Below are 14,549 nucleotides of genomic sequence, written 5' to 3' on the forward strand. Positions count from 1 at the left end.
AATTTCACTTTGAAGAATGAAATCCCACTCTTAAAGATTGAAAATTGAGCCTCTTTTTCAAGACTGGCTCAATTTTCACTGTTTAGAGTGAGAGGTTTAAGTTCCAGAAAGAATTTAGAGGGTGAATTTAGAGAGTGTATGAAAGAAAATAAATATATTAGGTGTTGGAATTAATTCGTAGCGTTTTTAATGAAAGAATGTTATTTATTTCACATGAGCATTAAAAAATACATTAATGAAAGTACTTCCCATCACTTGTAAAACGCTACGAATTAATTCCAACACCTAATAGTTTTTTTCATTAAACGTCATACTTAATGAAATACGTCTTACAACATTGTATAGATACATAGATTACTAAGCAAAATTCCCACATGTGATGCATATAGATTTTCATGAAAATTCCAAAATGAGATGTCGCGTAAAACGTTACACTTAATGCGTGTCAGCCTTACTTTAGCAATACGACGTGGCGCCAGGTATTGTTCCTTTGTCGACAACGTCAGCGACATCGTTAACGAATCGATAAGACCGGACCTCATTGTCGGAGGGAATAAAGCGCGTCGGGATGCGCGTGTTAGCGACGCGTTCATCTGTGGGAACGTCACGTGCGCCGCGTCCCACAAGAGCGAAATGTGTCAACGTCCGGCTATGTGTCGCGGCCGATGACAATCGCACTGGATTATACGCGACGAAAAACTATTTTAGCCGTGTCGCTCCTCGGTTGCAGCGCACCAGCGTGATTTCGCTGATATACGCATGTTAGAGGGGAAAAGAGACACAAGAGCGAGCGAGCGAGCGAAAAAGCGTTGATATTACAAAATCCCGTGATTCGCGTCAGCATCTCGTTTCATATCCGACGTTTTTATACATATTGCATTACCGGTAATGTCGTTTATCGGACTACTGCAGACTTAAAATGTAATATACATTTTATGCAGTATGCAACGGGTGGATATTTGGTAGAGGCATTAAATATTCCGTTCCCTTTTGATACATTTTCAGGTTGCACTTTGTCCTTACATGTTAATTACAAAATTAAAATGTTAATTGCTCACATAAAAATTTTTTGTTAATTTAAGCCCTGTAGGTCCCTCCTCTTTGTATATTGAGCGCGTATATCTACAGGTTTGCATAGGTACTGGACGTATTAAATATATGCCGATGTATTATACATCAACTCTTCGTAATGTTTAAAGAATAGAAGACAGTTAAATTAGTGGTACTCCGTTTGATTGCGAGAGAAGGATTGTACAAAAGAGTGTCAATATTTTTGAAAAGTGGACCTTAAACGCACAGAGAGACGGCGCTCGCTCGTTCTCGGCTCCCCTTTTAATGTATTTACAAAAGAGGCGAGCCAACCGAAGAGGGAAAGAAACCGCTACAACCGTCTTTTCTACATCCGTTTGTAAGGGCACCCGCCGCTGCGAAACGCCATGCGGCGAGGGAAGAAACCCTCATCCCGTTGTTTTCTACCTCTAAATGGCAGCTCGCCAAGTGTGCTAACACCCTCTCGTGCACATGCAGGAGCAGCAGCCCTCTTCTAGCTACCCTTTCGCGACACGCACGCCAGGTCCCATTGAACACGCTCACGCGTTGCACACGCGGGATCCGCACACAATGCGCGCAAACATTTTGCATTCGTAAACATGCGTAAACAACGACGGTGGTTTCGCACCTAAGGTACAAACCTTGCTAAAAGTATGCATCGTCATCCATCGAAATCGCGCCGTAATGAAAAAGAGAAAAAAAGAGAAGCATGAGAGAGAGGGGGGGAGAGCACGATCTTGATTTCTTAAGTTTTCAGCAATTCACGATCGCTCGATCCCGTAATTTTCCGTGAATTTTAATTTCGCAATAATGCTTTGTATCATGACGCCCTCATCTTACGAACAACAGATAATTACATCAAATATGTATTCGCGTAACCGCAACGTCGATAGCTATCAAAATATTGATAGCAATCGATGATGAATAATGCGGCAAACGATAAACATAGTATTTAGCATAAACCTTAGTATTTAGCATAAACGTAATTAACTCTCCGTCTGCAATCTGTGACTCTTTCGTTCAGTCCAAGTTTTTTTTACTGTTCCAAGTTTAAAAAATATGTGAAAAAAATTAAGAGTAACTTTTCGACATCTCTATTGCATTATCAAAAATTTTTTGACTTGAATGTTAAAACCTTTAAATTGAAACTTAAGTAAAAATGAGAAAGAAATTTGAAAGTAAAATTTCACTTGTGCCAAAAAAGACGGAGAGTTAATTCTATTGAACAAACAAGAATAATAAAATCACTACTGCGAAGTAGTTCAAGAAGACGGAAAGTCAGACTGTCTGCCGGTGGAAGTCCGTGCTCTCTCTGCGCTATAAGTATAATTTCTCGCACCTTTCATCAGGTTAGGTACATGCAGCTTCGAGACGGAAATGGCAGCTAAATGGTATCTCCAGGGGGCTAAGACGTAATTCGGTTTTTAATTGGTTTTTGCGCGAGGCGGATTTCGCTCAGGGCGTTATGAAGTTTCGCGAATGGGCGACCAAGTTCGCGCGCGATATCCGAAGTCCGGCACCTTCTTTCTAACTCGCGATATTTCCAGACACGATCAACCGGATTATAGAACTCCATCGAAGGCATTATTAAAGGTTAGGTCCTCTGTCTATCGGTCGTGGGAGGAACTATCTCTACCGCGACAACCGATTAAAACTTCAGGCTTATTAAGATCGCATTAAACTTTCAACCGATTCATCTCACAGACGAGAGATTCCTCTTACCGATACCTATTTATCCAAATTGCTATCAATGCTGAATTTACAACTTGCAACATATTTGAATGTCAATCGGAAACTCGCATGGCTATAATAAAGCGAATACTCAATTATACGAAAACTAATGTATAACATAAAGTTAGAGTTGCAAACGACATTTCAACGACGTAGAATATAAACGGATTTATAAAGTCGCGCAATACTCGGAAGCATTATTAATTATGCGTTAAGAAAACAAATTATATTTTCCTGTTTGTTTTACGTGATAATTTATACCGACGTATGTACATAATTTCTACGAAAAGTACATACGTATACCAAATGAAAATTATAATGTCTTATTAATTCTTTGAACGATAACGTTCCCGTGGTCACTTGAATAGTAAACGAACGAGTCCGGTCCTTACTGACCATTCAGCATTATAAAGGGTGCTCAAATATTGATTCGACTGGCAATTATGAGTGGTTTTTCACCAGTCTCCGCCAGCATACCCTTCGGCCTTGTTTCCTGGGATCGCTTAATTACGGGATGTTTGCGTTTCTCAAAATTAAACTCTTGCTGATCGAGGTAGCGCATCGTGGGAGCCCTCAGGGTAGTCTAAACAAATTTGCGTGAAACGAGAGGGCGCGGGTCAATACTGATCGTGATTTTCCATTGGTTCGATACGACGAACGTAAGCTCCCTGCGCATCGCTCAATAAAGGCAGATTTACCATCTCGTTCTGTCGCTCCAATTCGAGCCGTTATACCAGTACTCGAGACGTCTTTGAAAATCATTGCAGAAACTCGGAGAAAGTCGTCTAGTGCGCGATTAGAATGCAGAAACGTTCGCCGATGCGCGAAATATTTACAGACCGAGATGTTATTTCGAGGAATAAGATGGATAGATATTTGTAAGAGTGTAAGAGTAACATTTTTTTTTTTTGCAAAAATAGGATTCAGTAAAGAGGGGAAAATGTCTTACAAAACGATTTTTTTTTTATTTCGTGAATGCCGTCGAGCAATTCGCCATTTGGACATCGATCTCGCTCTGCCGGGTTATTTCTGTAACAAAGTAGCGAGGTGACAATTCCCCGCGTTTTCGCAATTACGGAAGTCGTTTAATAGCCCAGTTTCCAACAGTCTGGAAATTCGTTTCCGCTCGCGACGAAAGGAGTAGTCTCAAAGGAGGAAGTTATTGTCGGCGCGCTCGAGGGGTGCGGTTGAGAAACTTAACTTCCCATAGCGTATATCATGGGAAGCGAGACGGACAGGGCGAGAGGCGGCAGGAAGAAACAGGACGGGGAAGTATGAGACGAGTTTCTTCGACGATCCCCCGCGGTTTATTTTCGCGGCGGTAAATTAACGGCTCGTGGCTAGACTACCCCCGGGACTATTTCGCAAGCAGTAACAGCACCCGGTGATTCTACACGAAATTAGCGAGAGATGAAACACTTGGACGAACGTGCGGCAAGTCGGCAAACATTTTCTTTTTGCGTTTTGTTTAATTACAATTAACAAATATTTGATGAGAGCTCGTAAATTAAAAAAGATAGCGTATTCGCTGATGACATTACATTACGACAGACGTATAATTTTATCTCCATTTCATTTATTTTTTTCGGAATTCAAAAGCTAATCTATCAGGAGAAAATTGTTGAAGTAAAAGAATTTTACATTTAATTAGCAGTCGCGTCATATTTTCGCTGCTTACAAAGTTGAATCCAAATTTTCCAGAAAATTCAAGCGTGGAATATAATTCGTTTAATAGCACGGAGATAACTTTCGCTCGATTGTTGCGAGCCATGCGCGATTTAGCTTCTGAAGGAATTATCCTGGTAACGCGACGTCCGCATAGACAGTATCTCAAAATTCCGCGCATTTTCCGCGACGACGGCGTACAAGCCGCAAAAGGCAGACAAAACTAGCGGTTGAAAATGTAAGATACTGCGAAAATGGACGATGACAAGGTACGTGCTTCGGTATCAAGCGACTGTACGGGGCTGCTCCCGCGAAGTTTAATTAAATAACGAGGTGACGTCGCTGGCGGGAAAGACGACGCGAAGGGGTGGCAAAGGGGTGAGGATGGAGGAAGAAAGGGAACCGGCAGAGACAGCTAGAAACACAGAAGCCGGCAGTAAGAAAACGCGCGGACTTGGAAAGTGGGATGGACTGGGCCGAGGTGCCAAGTTGCTAGGTGACTTTGCTAGTTATTTAATTAGTCCGGAGATTCTCCCTTATACTCGACCACTTTCCCGTACCCCGCCAATCTCTTGCTTTCTCAATCCCCTCTCCTCTAGCTCTTTTTCCTGATGTTCCTCCACACTTTGTCTCTGGTAGACACCGTGTTGACTTTTATCAGGCGATGAGTTCTCTTTTAACTAGCGACTCATGTACACGTCAACAAAGGATCTTTGTGTTCTTCTCGCAATTGTTATCCGGAACGCGAAAAAATTTGCTTTGACCTTTGTAAACCTCGTAATCGTTATACTCAAATAAGTAATGTATCGTGAAATAAAGTATCATTGAACCCGCCGCTGATTTTCTGATGGCAATTGGGAGCAAAACCAGAAACGGCCATTTCGATAACGACATTCGGTTTGCTCTCCATCCGCCGGAACGTCCCCTTCCGATCCACCCCGCATTCGATCCTAAATACGGAAACGGCACGAGGAGAGATCGGGAAGAAGGAGGGGCGGCGTCCTCCGACAAGGAAAACGAATAGATTCCCCATGGGAAGTCGCCAACCTTTTCCTCTATACCTGCCGCCCTTCCTCCGCTCTCGTTTCCACCGGAGTTGCTGCCGGAAAGGCACCGGGAGCTTACGAGGGCTTAACTCGGTGACAGGATGATTGCTGGTATTATCGGAATTACCCCAGGGCGAATTGCGCCGCACGCTGTAACGAACTCGCAATATCGCGAAAATCGTGCGTTAACCCCTTCACCAGGAGTCCTTCCTAAGTCCCTTAAGGCCGCGGAATCGAGGATTCTCTAACGGTCGTGCCGATACTACATACAGACGGCTAACGATAAAACGGAAATCCTGTGGAATATTGAATACGAGGCGATCTCGATAGAACGAAAATGCGAGGAACGTGCCTGAAACATCCTCTTGTTTGGCAGAAGTAAAATGTATGAAGAAAAAAGTCGCAATTATCACGAAATTGAATTGATCCAATCGCTTGTGCAGTATATTTCCTGCGATTTTATATTATAACAAATAAGAGATAAATCTGTCCTCAAATTATATATATATAAGAGATACATATCTAATTCTTAGCATTCCTTAACGTGATGAATAGAATAGAATTTATTCACTTCAGCATACTTATACATAAGAAGGAGACTTGGTTCACAAATTATTACTGCACTTATCCACCAATTCTTCTGCTATATTAAACCTAACATAAATATGTCTAAACTTTCTTTGGATTTATTTTTTGCATGCATCTTTAATACAAATCAAAGCCATACATGTAATATTTCTCTCTATTACACTTTCAATTACTTACTCTTACTGCTACATACATATCCATCTGTCTATCTCATCTTTTTACATTTCTATCTCTTTCTTTGTTCTAACTTTTTGTTCTATTCGTTTTTGCCTTCCCTACTATTTTTTCTTTTTTCTTTGTTATCTCCATTCTTCCATAATTTCTTGTTAATATCTTGTCTTTCCTTCTATCTAAATCTTCCTCCGCATCCTATTTATAATTTTTTTCTTTATTCTTCCCTATAATCTACAAATCGATCTTTTATTTCTTGACATTCTCTTACATAATGCTTTATACAAGAGCATTACATAAATGAGTATGCCGAGATAAAGGATAGATTCAAGGAGTTAGGGAAGGATAAAGGAAAGATATTGGTTATGAAATGAGGAATTAGATAAAACAAAAGGAAAGATAGAGAAGTTAAGAAGAGATAGAGATAAGGAATTTAGTAAAAGGAGAAAGAGAGGGAGGGGAGAAAGGAAACATGGGAGACAGTAGGTGGGGATAGGATAAAAATAAATAATAAAAGAGGCAATAATGTATAAATAGAAAGAATTGTGTGTATTGGCTGTGATAATATAAGAAACGTGTTGATATATATGATAATATATGATAATATATTTAAGACGTAGAGTAATATATTTAAGATAAAAGAAATATAATAAGGATAGAAAGAGATAGAAAATAGGGCAATTTAAAGAGCGTGTGAGAAAGGATGGACGAGTGAGGTAGAAACAATGTTTGTAAACCAAATCCCTTCTTGACTTTGTAAATGCTGAAGAGAATAAAATTCTATTCTATAACGCTCTATACAATCCCTGCCTTTTCTACAAAATATACACCTACAATTCTCTTTCAGTATTTATTTGCTTCCTCCTATTTTCACATCTTAATTCGACTATTGCTCTAACTAAACGTAATAATAAGCTGCTTTTCTGCAGCAATCGAGGCTGCAATTATCGAGATTATGCAATTTCGTCGCGATTATGCGGAGTATCTCGCCATGAAGATGAGAATTTATACGAAAAGAGTCTCTCGTGCGAGTATAGCCGTGTCGTTACACATATTTTTGTTTTATAGAAGCAGCACGTTATCGGCAGCTTTATATACGTTTTCTCTCTTTTTCTCCCCGGGTGTATTTTCGCCAAAGCGCGACATGAAGGAAAATTGTTTATTTAACGGCAAAGCAGGGATTACCGGGCGCTAAAAGCGCGTCCCTTCATATGCTTCAGCCATAACTAAAAATTTGCATGGGTAAATGTTCGCTCTCGAGAGACGTCCGTCGAGCGAAACAGAAGTGCTGTACGTGACCGGAATTTCCTCGCGAATACTGGCGGATCCCTTCGCACGTTTATGTGTATTTCCTCTACATTGTCTTAAGAAATTCTAAAAAACACCCAACATAGGGAAAAAACGACTCGCGTGGCGGAGGCCAGATGCAACGATATCCAGGGAAAAAACTTGGACAAGGTCCAATGTTAATGGCTAGCAAACGCGGTTTTTACATCAACGGTGATTCATGTAAATATATTTGAAATTTGGAAATAAAGCCACGTTGACGTACATTAAATTTCAATAGAAATTTGACTAAAGCCGTGCTGACGTACATTAAATTTCGATAGAAATCCTTTATCATGCAACATGTTTAGCGATTAATATTTCACGATCGATACGTAATAAAGTATGAATGTGAACGTCATTATGAAATCATGCTACCTGTAGTCGCGATTCTGAGATTTAATAAGAGTCGATCTCGTTTTCTCACGAAACAGAAAGGAAACGCATCGAGTGAGCCGGGATGAAGTACGGCGCGCCAGAAAAAGCTGTGGCAAAATCCGACGCAGATGCAGCATGCTGATCAAAGCGAGACACGATTTCCGTAACCGGTCGTGTAACAATGCGCGCCGCGCTGCATAAATAAAGCCGCGCACACTGAGCGTGATCAATATTGAATGTGATGAAAGTAAACCGGCGCGGCGAGGCGCCCTGCGCTGAACTGGACTGGACTGGGCTGGACCCTCGACAGCGCGCGCGACCGTCTGTGTAATTTAATGCCGAGTAAATACGTCGCGCGCGGGAGAGTAGTTTTGTATTATAATCCAGATGAATCTGCCGCGGGAGGACTGGCAAGGCCGCGGTATTCGGGGGGGATCTGGTTCGTAGACTCCCCGTCAATTATGAAATGTATTTCGCAAAGGGCATCTGGTATTTCTTCCATGTAGTACTGGACGAAATCGTCTTGACAGACTTAGAAAGAGATGGAACAACGTTAAGGGTAGGATACACTAGAGAGATCCTCAAGTAAGCTGAAGACTGGACATAATTTAGACTAACTATTTTTAGGATGTTTAAGATAGAATAAGATAGATGTATAAGATGGAAATGAGATGCGTGGGTATCTCAGTCTATCTTAAGCAGGTCCTGAAAAATATGGCGGAGTAAATGTATCGTGTCCAATCTCTTACTTGAAGATTTCTGCTCTCTAAATCTCTTAGAGTGAACTCTCACTCGAAGAGACTGAAAATTTAGCCTATCTTGAAAAAGGAGTGAAAATACGGTTATTTTTCAAGAGTGACAGATTTTCATTCTTTTTAGAATGAGATTTATTCTTTTGGAATAAGATTCACTCCTTTGGAGTGAACCTCGTGTCAAACAGTGAATCTCATTCTAAAAAGAGTAAAAATCTGTTGAACAAGAGTGAGTCTTTTTTTCAAAACAGACTAAATTTTTAGTCTCTTTGAGTGAGATTTCACTCTACTAAATTTAAAGAGCAAATACTCTCAGCTCTCTCTCTCTCTCTCTCTCTCTCTCTCTCTCTCTCTCTCTCTCTTCCTCTCTCTTTCTTCTGAAGTAAAATTCGATTAATAGGACAATAGTAGAAAGAGAATTTCGTATCCATATACTTCCTTTCTTTTTTTAAGTTCGACAAGATGAAAGATCAAAGAAATTTCGCCGCACCCTCCATCCAGTTTTACATGTCGATGGTTTCCTCATACAATTCGCAACTCGCGTCGTTACTTAATAAGAATGTGTAACGATCATAACAGCGGGAGGGAAACGATAAAATCTAATGAACTCTGCTCTCGTGGGGAGTTTCTGAAGTATGAAAACACCTCTATTAAAGTTGAATTTCCCATCATCATCGCAAATCAAATTTGCACCTATTAAAAAATTTTAGCCCGAATTTTTTAGCACGTTAAAAATAATTAGTTTATCCTAGTTGTTTCTGTCGGGTTTTAGTTTTCTTAATCAATGTTAAGAGAGAAGTTGTTGCTCGCATGTATTTGGTTTAGAATATATTTTTCGATAGATTTTTTTCAATTTACTTCACTTTTCAAGTATTCTGATATTGTAAATAGTAAAAAATACATTTGTTTTGAAACGTTTCCAGTCAACTTTTTAATATGATGTTATTTTGAGATGAGAAAATTCAGAAAAAAACATACCGTGATATTGATACCGTCTCTATTGATAGTGTTTTCGGAGGATTATTTTGATTAACTGGATGCGCTTCGATAAACAGCATTGCGATCAATCATCGTCGTCCGAGAAGAAGTAAATCTATCTATCGACTGTATGATGCATTTAATGTATTGAGAGTTTCGACATTTGGCTCTGACCTCGGCAGTGCACTAAAATCCCGCATGCAAACACATTCCGAAAGTGAATGGCGAGAGGGTGATATAAATAACGACTCGCGTGACAGATTTATTTAAATCGCACGTTATATCACGGACTTTTTCATTGAGGGATCGCCAAACTAGATCTCGCACCCTCTCTTTCGGTCACGAGATATGCCAAGCGTGATAAGGATCTGTATCATGTCAATCGAACCGCTCTCTCTAGCTTGTAGGCTTGCTTTGTCAATTTAACAAGATCAAGATCAAATGGATCTTTCGAAAGATACATATATATGCAAAGTTATAGGACGTCTTTGACCCTCAGATGTATATTTTTTTCTTGCCTCTATCCTGGTAGGGTTAATCTGATCTGATCGTTATCGAAAAAAGCGATATAAATCAAATAATAAATTTTGAAGAACCAAAAAATAAATGTTTAGAATTTTTATAAACTTAATAAAATTGAAGGCTCTGAGTTAATATTTTTCGCAATAAATTATTCACAGTTTTTAATACTTTATCAATATCTAATATTCTTATAAGATGTTTATTATTAGCATTATAAAAAAAATATTAAATTACTTGTTAATTTAGTATGTAATATTACTGCTCTGGTTCTGTTCATGATTATATTTTAAAATTGAAAAGCATTTTCTATATACGCGATTTGCAGAATTGGATATGTATTTAAATTCACATCAAAATATTTAAGCACTAAAATCCGCTTTGACCGAAAGTAGGGGATTTCTCCTACTTAGATTTATTCTCATCGCTCCAATTTCGTATTATAATTGTTAATAAATTAAACGTGTGCATTGTATATAAAAACAGTAAATAATTGCTACGCCGATATTTATTTAGCAGATATGTCTTTCTCGTATATTATTTAATTTAAAAAATCAAACAGTTTCTTATGTATGTAAAATTTCCATGATTCATTATTTACAACAATATTTTGATTAGAAATATCCAATTTTCCCAAGATAAAATTGTGTTCACACAAGGGGATATCTCTAAGTCTGTTCACACGAATTATAGCCGACCGAGCCAACCTCATTGATCGTCATGACACGACGTACCCTATTGTGAGTGTGTAAGCAACAACAGCTAGGAAGCAACGTGTCTTTGTTGTCGTGGCATGAGGCGCCATTGTGCGCATCAAGATTTACCGTCTTTATATTAATGCGATTACTGTCCTGGTTCACGAAAGACCGCAGGAAGCACGCGGTGTCGTAAGATCCTCGCGGTCGTCTCACAGTTCCTTCGTTCCTTCGTTCCTTGCTTGACATCGCGTCAATATCCACCGAGGGATATTGCACGTGGTGGGAGTCTTCTTCGTCAATATCCGCGAGCTTTTCACCCAACGTAGCTCGCAGAGATGACGGAAGAAGGAAAAGCGCAAGAGAGGATACTTCGGTTCCCTTCTGTTAGCCTCCATATGGCGGCTTTTGCCCGTCAACCGTAAATATACCATATTGCCCATAAACCTTCACATTCGTGCATTACCCATCCCGATTCGACGCTTCGTCCCTTCGACGAGCAACAGCTCGTCGCTGTGCGTTATCGGATATAACCCATGGTGGGCAGCTTAACAGACCACTCTAAAGCAGCATCCTCTTTCCCTCTCTCGACTTCTCTCCGCGTTTCTGTTCGAAACTTTCATATCCGATCCATTGCAGTGCAATTCTGCGTTTCGTAATCGTTTACGAAAACTAACCTTAAGTCTGCGACTAATATAGCTACCGTAAATTTCTCGATTTGTTAGTCCGTACTTCATCGATTACAGAACGCCGGTAATACGCTGATAATATACATATATTATACATATATATTCGCGAATAATATTATATCCGTACCATGCCACGAAATAATATTGCGCAAGTTACTACCGAATGTTTATGGGATTTTCATCAGATTTACGATGTTGCACATATTGATCGTAAAAGGTATTCGACGCGTTCGAATCTGATCTCAGCAACGTTTGTGAAATTTTACCTACAATCAATAACGATTCTTTATAATTTCATGGTTGACATAAAGAACGCTGAATGATCAGAGCGTAATAATTCATCAACATAAAAATTTATGATGAACAGAAATTTAATGGACAAGCTATAACAATTAGAATTCCATGTCGTGAATAGAATGCGAGATGGCGAAAATATTGCGACGTAATTATAATGAATAGCAAGGACAGTGTTAAGGTCTCTCAGAACTAGTAATAGTATTATTAATAACTAGCTGTATTATTATATACTGGTTGAGACTCCAGAAGGTCGTTAAAAGGAAAACGACGTTTTCGTAGCTTTATAGGCTGTGGGGGGGGGGGGAGTATTGCAGAACTATGTCGTAAAGTAACGTGGGAAGTTTAATAATCCATTACTCTCGTGCTACGTCGTGATCATCGAGTGACATCAAGTACGATCATACTTGTAACCATATAATCAGTTACAAGTAAATTTTGTAAAGCAAATCTTTTCACGAATAATGTACATACATTGACCTGTGTCCTTCTACCACAATATCGATAATGTATAGTTATTTCTGTGCTGTCACAGCAAATGTGACTTAAATTGGATCTTCATCATCATAAATCAAATTCGCATTTATTAATAAAAATTTAATGCTGTTGATGTACTAATTTGTACTAGTATATTGTAAAAAAGTATGTAAAATTACATAAATATGTGTAAAAATTACATAATTCATGATGGAAATCGAGATGGAAATATACAAAATTGTTTTACAGAATTGAATACTTTTACTTCTAATTGTGTAAATATATCTTTATATTAGACGGAAAATTACAATAAATTTTAGAGTTTCTGTAAATGTTCAAATTTGTGTAATATTTTCGTAATATAATATAACATAATATAATATAACAGGATACTTCAATATTATATTTTTAGGTTCGTTATCAATAACATAGCTTAAAAAAATTTTACGTAATTCATTGGTAAATTTACTTTTGCGAATTGTTTAATTACTGTAAAGAAGAATAATTTTATTTGTAAATTGTGATTTTACATATGTATAGATATACGCCTTTAACAAGATCCAAAAATTATCTACTATAATCATTGTAATTTTACATATAATTCTTTTACAATGCACAAATGATACAAATTGAGCATTAAATATATATTTATTAGCGTAACGCGAAAGGGACGTATTTCTTAAAGAGAGAGAGTGCGAAGATATTAACTTCTCTACTACGACTGATTCGTCCAGTCACTTCGACGTCTTACGCTAGTCCAAGTTTTGAACGTTGAAGGAGGAAGACCGATCGTCGTCGATGTTTCAAACGGAGCGTGGCACTAAATCATAACGATGCCGCGAAATCACCGAAAATCCAGACGAAGCGGCAGGGGCTTGGATGCAGACACGCGAGTCCGGACGGTAAATCACGGGCAACCTCCTCGTCGAGTGGCTGTCGGAGAGTCCTGGTGCCAGCTCGTCGTACGGAGCATTTATTAATCGCTCAGCTCCTAAATCCCGTGGCGCAGCTGGGCTCGAAATGTTTGTACGTATTGCAAAGTAAAGCGCGAGAGGGGACGCCGAGTCCTCTGGGAGAGGATTAGGTCGGACATATTGAGAGCTTCCACCCGAGTACCCTCTTTCACGGGTAGAGTAGCACCAGAAGGTGGCAGCGATGCTTACATCAAGAAGATGGTAGTTTTACTACTATAAATGACGACCGGTCATCTCAATGTAATATGCGATTCTACTTCACGATTCCGATCATTTTTTTACAGCACACTTAATATTTGTTTTATATTCTCTTTAAATCTCGTGGAGTGAAATTTCGAAGAGACTGAAAATTTAGCCTGTCTTGAAAAAAAAAAGAGTGAAAATACGGTCACTCTTGTTCAAGAGAGATTTATTCTTTTGGAATGAGATTCACTCCGAAGAAATGAAATCTCAATCCTTTTTTTGGAGGTTCTATCTACCCTGATATTACATTCCAAAAAAGGGATTGAGATTTTACTCCTTTGGAGTGAATCTCATTTCAAAAGAGTAAATCTCATTCTGAAAAAAGTGAAAATCTTGAACAAGAGTAGCTGTATTTTCATTCTTTTTTTTCAAGACAGACCAAATTTTCAGTCTCTTCGAATGAGATTTCACTCTTCGAGTTTTAGAGAGTATTGTTGGATATCGAAGGAGTAATGGCAACTCAATCTTTTAAGTTGTACAAGATTTCGTTGTTTTAATTTCTTGCACGTATGTCAAGATGTAAATAATTCATTTCTGTGGTAGTTTCAAAGTAAAAAAACGTTCACATTAACGTGTGTACTTAATAAATAAAAAATTATACATTTGAGTTAAATATACTTTCTCAAATAAAATTATTTAACTCTATTGTTTTAGTTAAATTAACGACTTATAGAAATACGAAATTGCAAAAATGATGAAAAAACTTAAATTGGGTATAATTTAACAGTGTGTATCTTGGAAAGAAACGCTACGTTTATATTCCACAATTTGCACCACTATAAATGATGATCGATCATTTTAATATAGATAATATGCAATTCTATCACGATTCCGATTATTTTTTTTACACCACACTTAATATTCGTTTTGTATATTGCGCCTTGGAAGCGTGGCTCTACGTTTATATTCTACAATTTTCATCGCGTCGTAATAAGTGGAATCATTAATGGAATTACAGCTTGATAACTGCACG

General features: G+C 38.5%; 1 protein-coding gene and 1 long non-coding RNA gene across 18 annotated transcripts in view; one reads left to right on the forward strand and one right to left on the reverse strand.

The window, feature by feature from the left end:
• bru3 (CUGBP Elav-like family member bruno 3) overlaps positions 1–14,549 on the reverse strand; it is a 467,269-nt gene that overhangs the window by 53,728 nt on the left and 398,992 nt on the right. The window lies entirely within an intron of this gene.
• On the forward strand, positions 28–5,182 carry LOC147907092 (uncharacterized). The gene is made up of 2 exons (XR_015547745.1): positions 28–161; positions 346–5,182. It is a non-coding gene; the product is annotated as an uncharacterized LOC147907092 (long non-coding RNA).

This window comes from Acromyrmex echinatior, chromosome 16, assembly GCF_024713525.1.
Source record: "Acromyrmex echinatior isolate Ae372 chromosome 16, ASM2471352v2, whole genome shotgun sequence".
Classification (NCBI taxonomy): Eukaryota; Metazoa; Arthropoda; class Insecta; order Hymenoptera; family Formicidae; genus Acromyrmex; species Acromyrmex echinatior.